The following is a 16,656-nucleotide window of genomic DNA, read 5'->3' on the forward strand; positions in this document are numbered from 1 at the left end:
CTTGCTCATTGCAGCCTTGAATCTCAGCCTGGAGAGACCTGTACATCAAATCTGCTGGAAAGAACAATGAAGAGGCCCAGGGAAAGAGCTCAGAGTGCAGTCCCCATAGTCTCTTCTAAATCGATGCAAGGAAGGGCAAATCAAAATGAGCCTGCAAAGTGCTGCTCAGTACCCAAAACTCCTTCACACAGCGTTGAATCTCTCCAGAAGTCTCTCTCTCTCTCTCACAGAATGTGTGGTGCAAAAATGTCACCGACAAAAAAAGGCAGGAAGCGGTCACTTTTAAATAGCGCTTCCCCGGTCCCTTCCCGACTGCAAAACGCTCCCCTCAAACTGTCGTTGCTAACGGCCAGCGGTAAGGCAGAGGGCGCCACTCAATATCTGGTCCGGGGCACTACTGGGGCATTGCACACTCGACTGATGTCACGATCTGCAGGTGCAGGAGATTGTGGCGGTAGTGTTTAGCGCCACCGCAAAATGTCTGGTCAATTTCACGAGCGGCGCAAACATCGCTGTTTCAGGAGCAACACATGGGAAGAGAGCACGGCAAAGGAACAATAACAGCATCACTAAAATTAATCTAAGAACGCTTCTGGTTGTCTACAGTTATAATGTCACTATGTTTTGACCAAAATAATGCCATGTGTTATCATTTTTGTACAGGTATGTTCCAACGATCTTAGGGTGTGAACGGGAGGCACAAAGCAACCAAATTTTTCCCCCTTACAGTTTAAAGGCTCAATGTTGTATGTTGCCAAGTACAACAACCAATCTGACAAGAGCCCACTGGGACAATACCAATACAATGACATCAGCCTGCACCTTCCAATTTACAAGTTTTAGTTGGCCAGGTGGGTTTGGAAAATCAACGTCCCCATGCTTAAATGTAAACAGCTGCAACAGATATTTGAGAGCGAGAAACTTAAAGACTAACTAAGGACTTGATAAACAAATGAAACCTGATGCACAATTCACACTTTTCTGTAGAATGACACATAAAAGGAATGAAAAATATCTCAGTAAGGGACACGTAATTGAAGGTCTTTAGTAGTGCACAAGGATTTAGCATGTTCATATGAAATTCCATTGAAGGTGCTAATTCATGTAAAATACAGACCCACTTAAAAAAAACTTTCTGTTACAACACCAGACAGAGGAATTTAATTTGTGTTCATCCATTAATAACACAACAACATTTCAAGGCCTAAGGTTCTAAGCTAGCTTTTCCCAAGACACTGAGCTAAGCTGGAATCAGAGAATATCACAACACAGAAGGGGGGCCTTTGGCCAGTCATGCCTGTGCAGCTCTTTGAAAGAGCTAAGAAAGTTAAACTTGTTAATAATTTCCTTCACATCATTAAGCATGGTTGTTAATTAAACTCATGACTAACTGCAGTAGTGTAAGTTTATTTCCTGGGATCTAAGAGCGCATCTTGTTTATTATAGTGTCTTGCAGCGCTATTAATTAGAAGTACCCTGATTCAAGTCTAGAATTACATTCCTGATTAGAATTTTCTACAGAACTGATGATTAAGGCTGATATTTTATTATCACCAGCAGCATATTCACTCTCTATAATTATGCTGAAACAAGTATTAGCAATAAGTACTTTGGGCCAGGAAATTATTTTTCAATCTAAGCATTTTTATCAGCTATTTCGAACTACATAAAGGCGAGCCTTTCTTTCTTTCTAAGACGCTTCATATATATTTTCTTCATGCAGATTGCTTGTTTTCTTTCCCATCTCACCATGCTTAAAACCTTTCCTGTTAAAATAATTTGATTCAATTTTGGCATGGAAGATCTGGCATATATTTAGTAACATATTTACAAATTGTTTCAGGAGCAATACATGGGAAGAGAGCACGGCAAAGGAACAATAACAGCATCACTAAAATTAATCTAAGAACACTTCTGGTTGTCTACAGTTATAATGTCACGATGTTTTGACCAAAATAATGCCATGTGTTATCATTTTTGTACAGGTATGTTCCAAACTCAAGTTTTCTATCCTTCTGCACCTTCCTGAGCTTTGAGAACAATTGCATTGGCATTGCTTTTGCAGATATTTTGTTAACACATCTATATGACATTCCGCTCTCCACTAATTTCATGCAAGCATTCATTCCTTTATTTAAAATAAAAAGAGCCAGAGGGGATAGGAGGAGAAATTTTTTAAAGCAGCGAGTTGTGATCTGGAATGCACCGCCTGAAAGGGTGGTGGAAGCAGATTCAATAATAACTTGCAAAAGAGAAAACAGAAAAGAAAGACTTGCATTTATATAGCGCCTTTCACGACCACCGGACGTCCCAAAATGCTTTACAGCCAACAAAGTACTATTTGAAGTGTAGTCACTGTTGTAATGTGGGAAACGAGGCAGCAAATTTGAGCATAGCAAGCTGCCACCAACAGCAATGTGATAATGACCAGATAATCTGTGTTTATTGATTTTGGCTAAGGGATTAAATATTGGCCAGAAAACAAGGGAATTGGATAGATACTTGAAGGGGAGAAAATTGCAATTGGATAGCTCTTTCAACAGCTGGCATAGATATGATGGCCTAAATGTCCTGTAAGATTCTATGATTCTATTCTATGCGTTAACACCTTACTAAAATAGCGACCAAAGGAATGGTATGCAAATGTGTTAAGCAGTTGTCCACTGAGAGCACCAACAGTAATTTCTAGCCCAATGTGTTCTAGCTAGTCTTGAGATTCTTCCTATCCTAATAAATATAACCTTACTTCTCTTGAAGATACAGTGAATTCTGGGGCGTGCTTAGTTCTTCTCATTCATTCCACTAGGAGATTACAGGAGGCCTGGCTTGTAGATGTGTCTCTTGTTAGCTATCACCTATTCTTCATTATACGATTTTCAACAGAAGCACCCACATCGGAGGCTGAGGAGCAGCTAATTAGTTTTAATAATAAATGCAAACAGAATATACTGGAAATACATGACAGTCCCATCAGCATCATGAAAGAGATAAGATAGGTTAATGTTTTGGATGTAGCCCTTTTTTCAGAATGGAAAAATGGAAGATGAGTCAACATTTTGCTTGTTTTATTCTTTCAAATTAATTCCAGTGCCTCACTGAGATGATCTTTTATATTATCCAATGGTTCACTGCTTTTCTGTTAAGCAGTTTACTGGTCATTCAATCCATTAATATCCTCTCTCTAATTGCAGTATCTGCTATTTCAGTCCCACCCTCTTATTTTCAACCTTACTAAAGGCCTTGCTTAAGTTTCAGTTTCCTGATGAAGAATTACATCCAAAACGTTAACCTGCCTTTTCTCTTTACATATGCTGACTGAACTTGTGTATTTCCAGCCTCTTCTGCTTTTGTTTCAGATTTCCAGCATTTTTACATTATAATAATGTAATTCCTACATTACAACAGTGACTACACTTCAAAACTACTTCATTGGCTGTAAAGCACTTTGGGGCACCCTGAGCTCATGAAATGCACTATATAAATGTGTCTTTCTTTTGTTATTCTTTTATTTGCATTTTTTCTTTTTAATTAACTCTAAATCAATTACTCACTACAGTCCTAATGTAAAGTGTTTCTTATTTCCATTTTCTGCAGTTAGTTTTAATCCTATGAGCAGCTATGTAGTTCTACCCATTAATGGTAACATATTACATGGAATCTACAGCACAGAAACAGGCCATTCGGCCCAACTAGTCTGTGCTGGTGTTTATACTCCACACGAGTCTCCTCCCATTCCATCTGCCTCATCTCAGCCTTTCAGCATATCTTTCTATTCCCTTTTCTCTCATGTTCTCATCTAGATTCCTTTTGAAAGCATCTAAGCTATTTGTCTTAATCACTTCCAGTGGCAGTGAGTTCCACATTCTAACCACTCTCTGAGTAAAGAGATTTCTCCTTATTACCCTGTTGGATTTATTAGTAACTATCCTGTATTTATGACCCTTAGTTTTGGATTCTCCCACAAGTGGAAACATTGTCTCCACAGCTGCCCTGCTAACCCATTCATAATTTTAAAGGCCTCTATCAGATCAGCTACAAGCCTTCTCTTTTTTAAAGTAAAAATCCCCAATCTGTTCAATCTTTCCCAATAGCAGTCATCTCTCAGTTCTAGTACCTTCCTTATAAATCTTTTTTGCACTTTCTCCAGTGCTTCTATGTCCTTTATATAGTATGGAGACCAGAACTGTGCTCAGTACTCTAAGTGCAACCTGACCATGGTCCTTTACAATTTTAACATAACGTCATTACTTTTGAATTCTGTACCACTAAAAATAAATCCCTGTGCTTTGTTAGCATTTGTAATTGCTTTGCTGACCTGTGATGCTGCTTTTTAGTGTTTTTTTTACCTGTATCCCCAGATCTTTTTGCTCTTCTACTCCACTCAGTTTCTAATTTTCTAAGGTGTCGGTGATGTTTCTATTTTTCCTGCCAAAGCGCATCACCTCACATTTATTTATGTTAAAGTTCATTTGCCAGTTAACTGCAAGTTTTCTAATGTCTTCTTGTATTATGTTGCATTCTTCCTCAGTGTTAGCTATACCCCCAGTTGGGGATCATCTGCAAATTTTGTCAGAGTTACTTGTTCCTAAGTCCAAATCATTAATGTAAATTATGAATAACAGTGGGGCCAACATTGGTCCTTGTGGAACATCTCATTCTGCCTTCCTCCAATCTAAATAACTACCCGTTACCCCGACTCCCTGCTTTCTATTTTTTTAACCAATTTACTATCCAGTCAGCTATTTGTCCCCTGACTCCACATGCCCTAACCTTTGTCATAAGCTTACTGTGTGGTACCTTATCAAAGGCTTTCTGAAAATCCAGGTATATGACATCTACTGCATTACCCTGGTCTACTCTTTCCATGACCTCTTCAAAGAATTATTTCAGGTTTGTTAAGCATGATTTAGTCTTTCGAAATCCATGCTGACTATTTTTAAAATTATATTTTCTGTTTCTAGATGCTCTTTTATCACTTCTTTGAGCATAGATTCCAGTATCTTTCCGAACACTTATGTAAAGCTGACTGGTCTATAGTTACCCGGTTTTGTCCTATCGCCCTTTTTGTATATAGGAACAACATTAGCTGTCCACCAGTCCTCTGGCACTGCCCCCTCTTCTGTGGAACTAGTGCCTCTGCAAACTCCTCCAGAGTTTTCTTGAAATATGTGGGTGCATACCATCCGGACCTGGAGTTTTATCCTCTTTTAGTTTTGCCATTTTGTTAATATTCTAATATACCTTTCATGAATTTAATGCAAATTCATTCAACTTTGATGTTATACAGTATCACAAATAAATACATTTTTTCCTTCAATTTTCTCCCCTTTTTCCCCTCTTCTTCTGAAGCTGCTGTTATGTTACTTTTAGGGTGGTTTTATAAACCAAATTTAATGTCACATAAAGAGGTTACTCATTCCCAGCAACATTGAAGCTTGTGTGTAGAGATTTAGCCAAGCGATCTCGCTGCAGATATGCTGGAGCGGTGGAAGTAAAGTTTCACAACCAAACTGTAGATCCCAGACTGCAGTGTAAACGAGTCTTCTGCAGTTCAAGTCAAAAGTGCAGAATGATAGGTGTTCTGACGAAAGGTCATCGACCTGAAACGCTAACTCTGTTTCTCTCTCCACAGATGCTGCCTGATCTGCTGAGTATTTCCAGCATTTCCTGTTTTTTAACGCAGAATAATAGATGGTGTTAGCATTTCCTATTGAAAATATGATACAAAAGATTTACTAATGAATTATTCAACTGATTTTCAATTTGGAATAATGACAAGTCATTTTGTTTCCCTGCGCTTAAGCAATCGGATACAAGAAACATTGTGATGTCACAAAGTCAGAAAGTCAAAAGGATTGAAACTGATTTCAACTCCTGGAGGTAAAGATTGGGGCCTTAAAATTCCAACAGGGCCTCTACACCTCTTACTGTTCAACCACAGAGAGGCATTGGCACTGGCTGTTTTGAAGCCTATGTCCACTCTTTTGGCAGGAATTGGTTCCATAATTCCTGTACAAAATTGCTGGGGTAAAAAGTAGAGTCCAGACAGGCATAAAATGTACAAGGCAAGATATTATGGTGGAAAAATTCAGTATCGCCCCGCTTGGAGCACGATTATCGGACGTGCGCAAAGTTTAGCACCTGGCGCTAATTATCACCTCTGACTGTAAACTTGGCTTTTATCGCCCCTGGAGGTGATTGGAGTGCTAATATCAGGCGCTGCACACCTGTCTTAATGCACAAAGGCTGAGGAGCGAGGCGCTAACTCAGAGTGCTGGCGCAGTGCAGGTGCTGTCAGTTAGCGATAGAACACAGACACACTGGCGCCAGACAGTTCTTAAAGGGGAGGGGCGATCTTGCTACCCAGCCACACCCTGCCCATTGGAGCCTTGAATCTCGGCCTGGAGAGACCTGTGGCTAAATCTTGCAGCCAAAGACTATGGAGAGGGCCAGGGAGCGAGCACAGCACTTCAGCGATCGGGCCTTGGAGGCTCTGGTTGGTGCGGTGGAGCACAGAACATCAATACTGTACCCAGAGAGTGGCAGGAGGCCTTTGCCGTGCGAGTACAGAAGAGTGTGGAGGGAGCTGGCTCAGAGCATCTCCTCCTGGAGCATGGTGCCCAGGATCCATACTCAATGTCGCAAAAAGTTCAACGACCTCACTCGGGTTGTCAGGGTGAGTAACTTTTTTTCAATACCTCTCCATCCCTCCATCAACCTCACTCTATGGCCAGCGGGTCTTAAAACCTCAATGCCCAATACTCATCCAACACCTATGGTCCTCTAATGAAACACACACGCTCATTCCACACTTTGCTTACAGTAAGGGCTATTCACCTATGGGAGGCACATCAGGCAAGACCATGGCTGCATACAGTAAGGGTTATTCACCTATGAGAGGCACATCAGGCAAGACCATGGCTGCATACAGTAAGGGTTATTCACCTATGAGAGGCACATCAGGCAAGACCATGGCTGCATACAGTAAGGGCTATTCACCTATGGGAGGCACATTAGGCAAGATCAAGGCTGCATACAGTAAGGGCAGTAAAGGCAGCAGCGGCAGTGCGGACCTGGGAGGAGCGGCGGCAGTGATAAAAGGCGAGCCCAAGGCACAGGTAGGCCCCACAGCAGCAGCAGCAGCAATGCGGACCTGGGAGGAGCGGTGAGGCAGCGGCGGTAATAAAAGGCAAGCCCGAGGCACAGGTAGGCCCCACAGCAGCAGCAGCGGCAGTGCGGACCTGGCTGGAACAGTGAGGCAATAACAGGCGACCCCGAGGCGCAGGTAGGCTTACCAATCTCAGAGCTCTGAGAGCTTCAGAGAGAAGTAAAAAGTAATTGAAGTGTGACATCACCAGAAAGCAGGTAAGTGATTGGTTGGTGAGTATTTCGCTCTTTCTCGTTTTTTCCAAACTTAAATTTTGTGGTTTATAGTTTCTAGGGTCTCTGTTGTGTAGCGGGGACTGCTGTTAAACAAGGGCCCTTGAGTATATCATTTAATTGTAGTGTAATTGGTGGGATTGATTTGATCAGAGCGGCACCGGCGGCAAGGTATAAAAGGTGAGCACAAGGCACAGGTAGGCCTCAGAGCGGCAGTGGCGGTGGCGGGAATCTCGGCTGCGGCGACGAGGTATAAAAGGTGAGCCCGAGGCGCAGGTAGGTCTCAGAGCGGCAGCGGCAGCGGCGGGAATCTCGGTGGTGGTGGCGAGGTATAAAAGGTGAGACAAGGCGCAGGTAGGTCGCAGAGCGGCAGCGGCGGCGGCGGGAATCTCGGTGGCGGCGGCGAGGTATTAAAGGTGAGCCCGAGGCGCAGGTAGGTTTACCAATCTCAGAGGGAGAGAAGTAAAAAGTAATCGAAGTGTGACAACAGCAGAAAGCAGGTAAGTGATTGGTTGGTGAGTATTTCTCTCTTTTTTAAACTTTAACTCTGTGGTTTCTAAGCTCTCTGTGGTGTAGCGGGGACTGTTTGTAAACCAGGGCCCTTAAATATATCATTTAACTGTCGTGAAATTGGTGGGATTGATTTGTTTAATTTAATTTGAATTAATTAAAGGGTAAGTCATGGCAGGACAGCCCGGTGCCATGGAATGCTCCTCCTGCGCTATGTGGGAACTCAGGGACACTTCCTGTGTCCCTGACAACTATGTGGGTAGGAAGTGTGTCCAGCTGCAGCTACTGACAGGGAACGGGTGACCAACAGGCCGAGTAGTAGGCGCAGGCAGGTAGTGCAGGGGTCCCCTGTGGCCATCCCCCTCTCAAAACAGATATACCACTTTGGATACTGATGGGGGGGGATGGTTTACCAGGGGAAGGCAGCAGCAGCCAACTTCCTGGCACCAGGGGTGGTTCTGCTGCACAGGACGGGAGGAAAAAGAGCAGGAGAGCTATAGTGATAGGGGATTCTATTGTAAGGGGAATAGATAGGCATTTCTGCGGCTGCAAACGAGACTCCAGGATGGTTTGTTGCCTCCCTGGTGCAAGGGTCAAGGATGTCTCAGAGCGGCTGCAGAACATTTTGGAAGGGGAGGGTGAACAGCCAATTGTCGTGGTGCATATAGGTACCAACGATATAGGTAAAAACCAGGATGAGGGCCTAAAAGCTGAATATAGGGAGTTAGGAGGTAAATTAAAAAATAGGACCTCAAAGGTAGTAATCTTAGGATTGCTACCAGTGCCATGTGCTAGTCAGAGTAGAAATAGAAGGATATTTCAGATGAATATGTGGCTAGAGGAATGGTGCAACGAGGAGGGATTCAAATTCCTGGGACATTGGAACCGGTTCTGGGGGAGGTGGGACCAGTACAAAAAGGATGGTTTGCACCTGGGCAGGGCCGGGACTGATGTCCGAGGGGGAGTGTTTGCTAATGCTCTGGGGGAGGGTTTAAACTAAAATGGCAGGGGGTTGGGAACCTGAGCGGGGAGACAGAGAAAAGGGAAACAAGGATAAAAGCAAAAGACAGGAAGGAGAAAAACAAAAGTGGCAGGCAGAGAAATCAAGGGTTTAACTCAAACATGGCCACAGTAAATAATAATTCTAAAAGATCTAAGAGCGTTAAAAAACAAGCCTGAAGGCTTTGTGTCTTAATGCGAGGAGCATTCGTAATAAGGTGGATGTATTAGCTGCGCAAATAGAGGTAAACGAATATGATATAATTGGGATTACGGAAACATGGCTCCAGGGTGGCCAAGGCTGGGAACTCAACATCCAGGGGTATTCAATATTCAGGAAAGATAGGCAAAAAGGAAAAGGAGGTGGGTAGCATTGCTGGTTAAAGAGGGGATTAACACAATTGAAAGGCAGGATATTGGCCCAGTAATTCCGGGCCCAACGCGTGAGTAAGGACGGGGTACTCACGCATGTGCCCGGAGGAACTGCCGGTTTTCAGCATGCACAGCGCATGCGCTGAAAACCGGCATTTCCTGTCCTCTGACCCAAGGGGTTAAGAGGCTGAACGCGTGCGCGGTGTCGGGCAGCGCGTGCGACTTGGATTTCCTCTATTTTTAGAGAGTTGCGCGTGTGTAAAGGCCGCCGGTATTTACGCATTGAAAAACCACACGTAAGTACTTAGTTTCTCAGGTAAGTGGTCTATTAATACAATTGAGAATTTTTTTTCCACAGGTTTGTTATTTTTAAGGCATATACAGTAAGGTAAGATTAGTTTTAGCCCCGATTTTTTATATAATTTTTTTTTTTCTTCAAACTCATGAATGAACTTTTGCAACCTCCCATTGGTTGCCCTCTGCTCACGTGATCCCAGCCGGCTCATCGCACTAAGTATGCCGCTGGGTCACGCACGCACAGCGCAGCAGGACCTCAAGCAGGCCCGTGAGAGGAAATGCAATGCGGGCCAGAATTAAAATGTCAGCGCGCCAGGTAATTGAACATTGGGGGCTTGCATGCGCGGCAAGCTCCCGATCCTAATTTCAGGGCCATTAGCTCTGATGATGTGGAATCTGTATGGGTAGAACTGAGAAATAACAAGTGGCAGAAAACGTTAGTGGGAGTGGTATATAGACCCCCAAACAGTAATGCGGAGGTTGGGGATGGAATTAAACGGGAAATTAGAGACGCGTGCAATAAGGGCACAGCAGTTATCATGGGTGACTTTAATCGACATATAGATTGGGCTAACCAAATTAGTAACAATACTGTGGAGGAGGAATTCCTGTAGTGTATATGGGATGGTTTCCTGGACCAATATGTCAAGGAACCAACTAGTGATCAGGCCATCTTACACTGGGTATTATGTAATGAGAAAGGCTTAATTAACAATCATGTTGTGCAAGGCATCTTGGGTCAGAACGATCATAATATGATAGAATTCTTCATTAAGATGGAGAGTGAAATAGTTGACTCAGAGACTAGGGTCCTGAATTTAAATAAAGGAAACTACGATGGTATGAGGTGTGAGTTGGGTAGGATTGATTGGGGAATGTCACTCTAAGGGTTGACGCTGGATGAGCAATGGCAAACATTCAAAGATCGCATGGATGAACTACAGAATTTGTTCATCCCAGTTTGGCATAAAAATAAAACAAAAAAGGTGACTCAACCGTGGCTAACAAGGGAAATTAGGGATAGCATAAGATCCAAGGAGAGGACATATAAATTGGCCAGAAAAAGCAGTAAACCTGAGGATTGGGAGCAGTTTAGGATTCAACAAAAGAGGACAAAGGAATTAATTAAGAGGGGGAAAATAGAGTATGAGAGTAAGCTTTCAGGGAACATAAAAACTGACTGTAAAAGCTTTTATAGATATGTGAGAGAAAAAGATTGGTGAAGTCAAGCGTAGGTCCCTTGCAGTCAGAATCAGGGGAATTTATAATGGAGAACAAAGAAATGGCAGACCAATTAAATACGTACTTTGGTTCTGTCTTCACAAAGGAGGACACAAATAACCTCCCAAAGATGTCGGGGAACATAGGGTCTAATGAAAGGGAGGAACTGATATAAATCAGTATTTGTAGGGAAATGGTGTTAGGTAAATTGATGGGATTGAGGGCCGATAAATCCCCAGGGCCTGATAATCTACATCCTAGGGTACTTAAGGAAGTGGCCCTAGAAATAGTAGATGCATTGCTGGTCATCTTGCAAAATTCGATAGACTCTGGAACAGTACCCATGGATTGGAGGGTAGATAATGTTACCTCACTGTTCAAAAATGGGTGGTAGAGAGAAAACGGGGAATTACAGACCGGTAAGTCTGACATCGGTAGTGGGGAAAATGTTAGAGTCCATTAAAAAGGAGGTAATAGCAGAGCACTTGGAGAAAAGTGACTGGATCGGACAAATTCAACATGGATTTACAAAAGGTAAATCGTGCTTGACTAATCTACTGGAATTTTTTGAGGATGTAACTGGTAAAATAGATAAGGGAGAACCAGTGGATGTGGTGTATTTGGATTTTCAAAAGGCTTTCGATAAGGTCCCGCATAAGAGGTTACCGTGTAAAATTAAGGCATATGGGATTGGGGGCAAGGTATTGACTTGGATAGAGAACTGGTTGGCAGACAGAAAGCAAAGAGTTGGAATAAACGGCTCTTTTTCCAAGTGGCAGACAGTGACTAGTGGGGTACAGCAGGGATCGGTCCTTGGACCCCAGCTATTCACAATGGCCTAGAAATTCACTTTGGGCCCGCCAGCTGGCGTGCGCCCAAAAGTTAGCGCTGAGTGCGGAGCCAGTTGCGCCCGTCAGATATTCAGTTTTTGCGACCCAAGTCAGAACCGGGCGCTATTCCAGCGCTCTAGGCGCCGCTGCGCCACCCGCTGCGGAGCGGCAGGCTGCGGTACTGCAGGCCTCCTGCTTCTCTTAAGGGGGAGGTGCCTGCAACGGGGAGATCACCGCTGGGTAGTGCCAGCAAATGAGCCCGGCACCACGGAGAAGTGCCGGGTTCGCGGAAAGCAGCCGGCAATGCCGCGGGGGGGGGGGTGGAGGAGGCCGGGGAAGGAGGTGCAGGCAGGCGGCCGCCGAAAAAGCGGCCGGCCGCACCTCCACCTTAAAGCGCCCCACTAAGGCTACAGGATGGCCCCGTTTTCTGATCGCTGTTTGCGGCCGCTGCGGAAGAGGCGGCCGCAACTAAATATGGCGGTCGGGCCGGTAGCGGGGCGGTAGCGGGGCACTGCGCACACCGATGATGTCATCGGTGGCGGCGCAGCGCTTCTGGCTAACGCCGCCATTACCGCAGCGCTGAATATCGGCGAAAGCTCAGCAAGTGGCGCAAAAGCCCTCTTTGGGCGAAAACTGGGCGCAAAGCCTACTGAATTTCTAGCCCAATATATATTAATGATCTGGATGAGGGAACTAGATGTAATATCTCCAACTATGCAGATGACACAAAGCTGGGTGGGCGTGTGTGCTGTGAGGAGGATGCCGAGAAACTCCAGTATGATTTGGACAGGTTGGGTGATTGGGCAGAAGCATGGCAGATGCAATATAATGTGGATAAATGCGAGGTTATCCACTTTGGTGTCAAAAACAGGAAGGCAGATTATTATCTGAATGGCAATAGATTGGGAAAAGGGGTAGTGCAACGAGACCTGGGCGTCCTTGTGCACTAGTCGCTGAAAGTAAGCATACAGGTGCAGCAGGCAGTTAAGAAGGCAAATGGTATGTTGGCCTTCATAGCGAGAGGGTTTGAGTACAGGAACAAGGATGTCTTGCTGCAGTTGTACAGGGCCTTGGTGAGACCACATCTTGAGTATTGTGTGCAGTTTTGGTTGCCTTATCTGAGGAAGGATGTTCTTGCCATGAAGGAGTGCAGCGAAGATTCACCAGGCTGATACCTGGGATGGCAGGAATGACGTAGGAGGAGAGATTGGGTCGATTAGGCTTGTACTCGCTGGAGTTTAGAAGAGTGAGAGTGGATCTCATCGAAACTTATAAAATTCTAACAGGACTAGACAGACTAGATGCTGGAAGGATGTTCCCGATGGTCGGGGAGTCCAGAACCAGGGGTCACAGTCTAAGGATAAGGGGTAAGCCATTTAGGACTGAAATGAGGAGGAACTTCTTCACCCAAAGAGTGGTGAACTTGTGGTATTCTCTACCACAGTAGGCAGTTGAGGCCAATTCATTAAATAAATTCAAGAAGGAGTTAGATATATTTCTTAAGGCTAAAGGGATCAAGGGATATGGGGAGAAGCCAGGGACAGGGTACTGAATTTGAATGCTCAGCCATGATCTCATTGAATGGCGGAGCAGGCTCAAGGGGCTGAATGGCCTACTCCTTCTCCTATCTTCTATGTTTCTATGTTTCTATGTTTCTATTCACCTATGGGAGGCACATCAGGCAAGACCATGGCTGTATATTTACTCAGACGCCATCCTTTTTGTTGCAGGCCAGGCTATCTCATAATAGGAGACAGCAGCAATGGGCGGGTGGAGGGCGGTCTCAGCTGCAACCCCGCAGCGATCTTGAGGCGCGCGTCCAGACGATTGTGGCAAGCCGGGTGATCGGTCCCGTCAACACTAGCGAGGCCAACCCCATTCTGGACAGCAATGGTAAGGTCATAGGTCATCACCTTTTTGTCCTCTCTCCTTCCACTTGTCCCTCACAACACCAGCCTTTGACACTTTCAATTCAACTTACTGAATTGCTGCACTCATTCCTCCCTTACTGCCACCCTGTCCTCATGCTAAAGCCACTCTTGTACCTCCCTGCTTTCAGATGGTGATTCACCAGCTGAGGAGACGGGCCCTCAAGCTGCCAGTGGGAGTGAAGCTGCAGGCGAGGAGGAAGATAAAGCCAGAGCATCAGTGACACCCTCTCCCAAGGAAGCCCATGCCCACACTTGGAACACGCCTTCCCTGGAGGAGAGCAGGGGGGAAGGGTCTGATGAGGGTTGATATGAATCTTTTCATTCATGTGGAAATGACTTATGAGATAATACTGGGCGGCCTGCTGGTTGTGCTGTCCAGGGAGCGTATAAACACTCGGGCATGGGCCCAGCTTGCTCAGGACATTCTTCAACAGGAACTAGTGAAGGACACAACTAGATCTCCATGTTGAAAAAGCAGTTGATTAAAGCCTTGTTTAATACTCAGACCAAGTGCCTAGTAGTTTTCTTACATCAAGGGTGAAGCTCCAGGTTCCAGCGGGCTGCAGCAACGTGATGGGGGTAGGGAAGCTTTGGGGCCTTCTCCCCGGAGGGAGAGTATGCCAGCGAGTCCTACTGCACTGGACGCAGAGGAGGCGTGGCTCATCGCTGAAATGAACACCCAGGCGGTGGACATGCGCACTGAGCTCATGAGTGCTGTGGGGAGGGTGCCCGAATGCATTGAATCACTGTCAAGGAGTGTGGAACACTTCGCTGTAGCACAGGCGGATGCCACGCAAATGTTTAGTGCTGCAATTCAGTCACTGGCTGCCATGACCCCATCTCTGATTGCTCTCATGCAGAATCAGATTGAAGCCACGCGAGCACTGACTGCTGCCATTCTCAATGGTTCAGATACATTTCCCCGGGGCAGCAGGCCAGCAATCTGTGCTCCAGCAGATTGCTCCGGATGCTGAAGTGCTGCCCCATGGGAGTGCCAGTGAGTCGGTCAAGCAGGGAGTTGCTGTCCTCTCTCAAGATGACAGCATTCCTGCTGCCACCACTGTCACTTCTCCACTGCACTTGCCACGGCCTGTAGGACAGACTGCTGCCGCCCATGCAGAGTTGGTGCAGTCTGCAGCTGGGCCCTCCAGGCCCAGAGCTGGTCGAGGCTGTCCTTCAAGGGAATCTGCAGTCTCAGGTTCTGACAATCAGCAGCCTTCCACCAGCTTTGCTGCAGCCACTGGGGTCCCATTACAGAGGAGCAGTAGGGTGGGAAGGGGGGAAGTGCGCAACGGAAGGAGATCACCATCGAAGGGCAAAAAGTAGGAGGTGTGACAAAATGTTGGCCATTTTTTTATTAAAGGCCGAGGTTTGTGGTCAAACTTTTGTTTAGTGTTTTGGACATTATCTCCAGGTTGTGAGAACCAGTTATGTTAATGACTGTTTTTTTGTTTCTTTCTATTAGTTTGTCATGAGAAAATGACACACACAGAGTTTGTAAAATAAATAAGTTTTTGTATTCAAAATGTACATGTTTGGTCTTTGGAATCATTGCTGCCTTGGCCGGCTTAGGGGTTGCGGGTTGGTTTCATTCATGCTGTTCTCAATATCAGAAGCCATTTCCTCAGCAGAGGTCTAGAAGCGGCTTGCTTTCAGACGTTGACGGATGGCCTTTCCAGTTTCTAAATTGTGGGCCTCCCTCCCACCTTGGTGCTGCTGATGAACAACCTCCTCATCTTCCTCCTCCTCTTCCTCCTCCTCCTCTGGTGGTGCTCCAAGGCCCGGTGGCATTGGCTAGGTCCTGAGGATTGTCAGGTTATGCAGCATGCAGCACACAACTATGAAGAGGGAGACTCGCTCAGGCGAGTACTGCAGGGCTCTTCCTGCATGGTCCAGACTGTGGAACCGTTGTTTGAGCACGCCGATTGTGTGCGCAACGATGTTCCTGGTAGCGAGATGGCTCTCATTGTACCACAGCTCAGCAGGGGTGTTGGGGTTACGGAGTGGTGTCATCAGCCAGGTGCACAGTGGATATCCCTTGTCCCCGAGAAGCCAACCACCTGGGTGATGCGGTGCCTGGAAAAGTTTCGCCACAGCAGTCTGGCGCAGAATGAATGCATAGTGCCTGCAGCCAGGTTAGCAGGCATTGACAGCGAGTATCAGCTGTCTGTGGTCACAGGCCAACTGCATGTTTAAGGAATGGAACCCCTTTTGGTTGCGGAAATCCTCTGCATTCTCATGCAGTGCACACAAAGCCACATGCGTGCAGTCAATGGCGCCCTGCACCATGGGGAAGCCCACAATCCTTGCAAAGCCCAATGCGCATTCATGCTGTTTGGCCCGGGTCATGGGGAAAGAGATGTACTCTCGTCTCCTTTTATAGAGGGCATTTGTGAACTGACGGATGCAGCAATGGACCGCGAACTGGGAGATATTGGCGATGTCCCCAGTAGCTGCTTGAAAGGAATCGGTGGCATAAAAGTTCAGAGCCACTGTGATCTTCCCTGCCACCGACAGAGACGTCCTGGTCCTCAGTAGGGGCTGCAGATCTGGCTGCAGCAGGTGGCAGAGCTCAGTAACCACCTCCTTGCTGAATCGCAGCCTTCACAAACATGGCTCCACAGACATATCAATGTAGGAGAATTGTTGGCGAAATATCCTGGGAGGATAAGGTCTCATGTACAGAGGCCTGTTGGCCCTCCTCCGCCTGGCCATGATTGCCACTTTCTCTCTGCGTCTCTGTGGCCTCCGATTCTGCTGGCACAGTACGATGCCCCCAATCAGTGCAGCCCCCATAGTCTCTTGGCAATCAAAGTAATGAAGGTCAAAAACCAAAGTACCTGCAAAGTGATGCTCAGAAGCCAGAACTACTTCACACAGCGTTGACTCAATGCAGAAGTCTTTCTTTCTCTCTCTCAGAATCTCACTCTCTCAGAACAAGTGGTGCAAAAATGTCTACTGCAGAAAAAGCCAGGAAGAGGCCCCCTTTAAATAGCGCCCACCCAGCCCCACAGCGACTGGGAAGCGTTCCAGTCTATCTGTTGTTGCTTGCGCCAGGCGGAAAGGAGGGGGGGGGGCGCCACTCAATTTCCGATCCGGGGTGCCACAAGGGCGTT

Source organism: Somniosus microcephalus, chromosome 7 (genome assembly GCF_052327205.1).
Source record: "Somniosus microcephalus isolate GS21.2 chromosome 7, FLI_Smic_1.0, whole genome shotgun sequence".
NCBI classification, from domain to species: domain Eukaryota; kingdom Metazoa; phylum Chordata; class Chondrichthyes; order Squaliformes; family Somniosidae; genus Somniosus; species Somniosus microcephalus.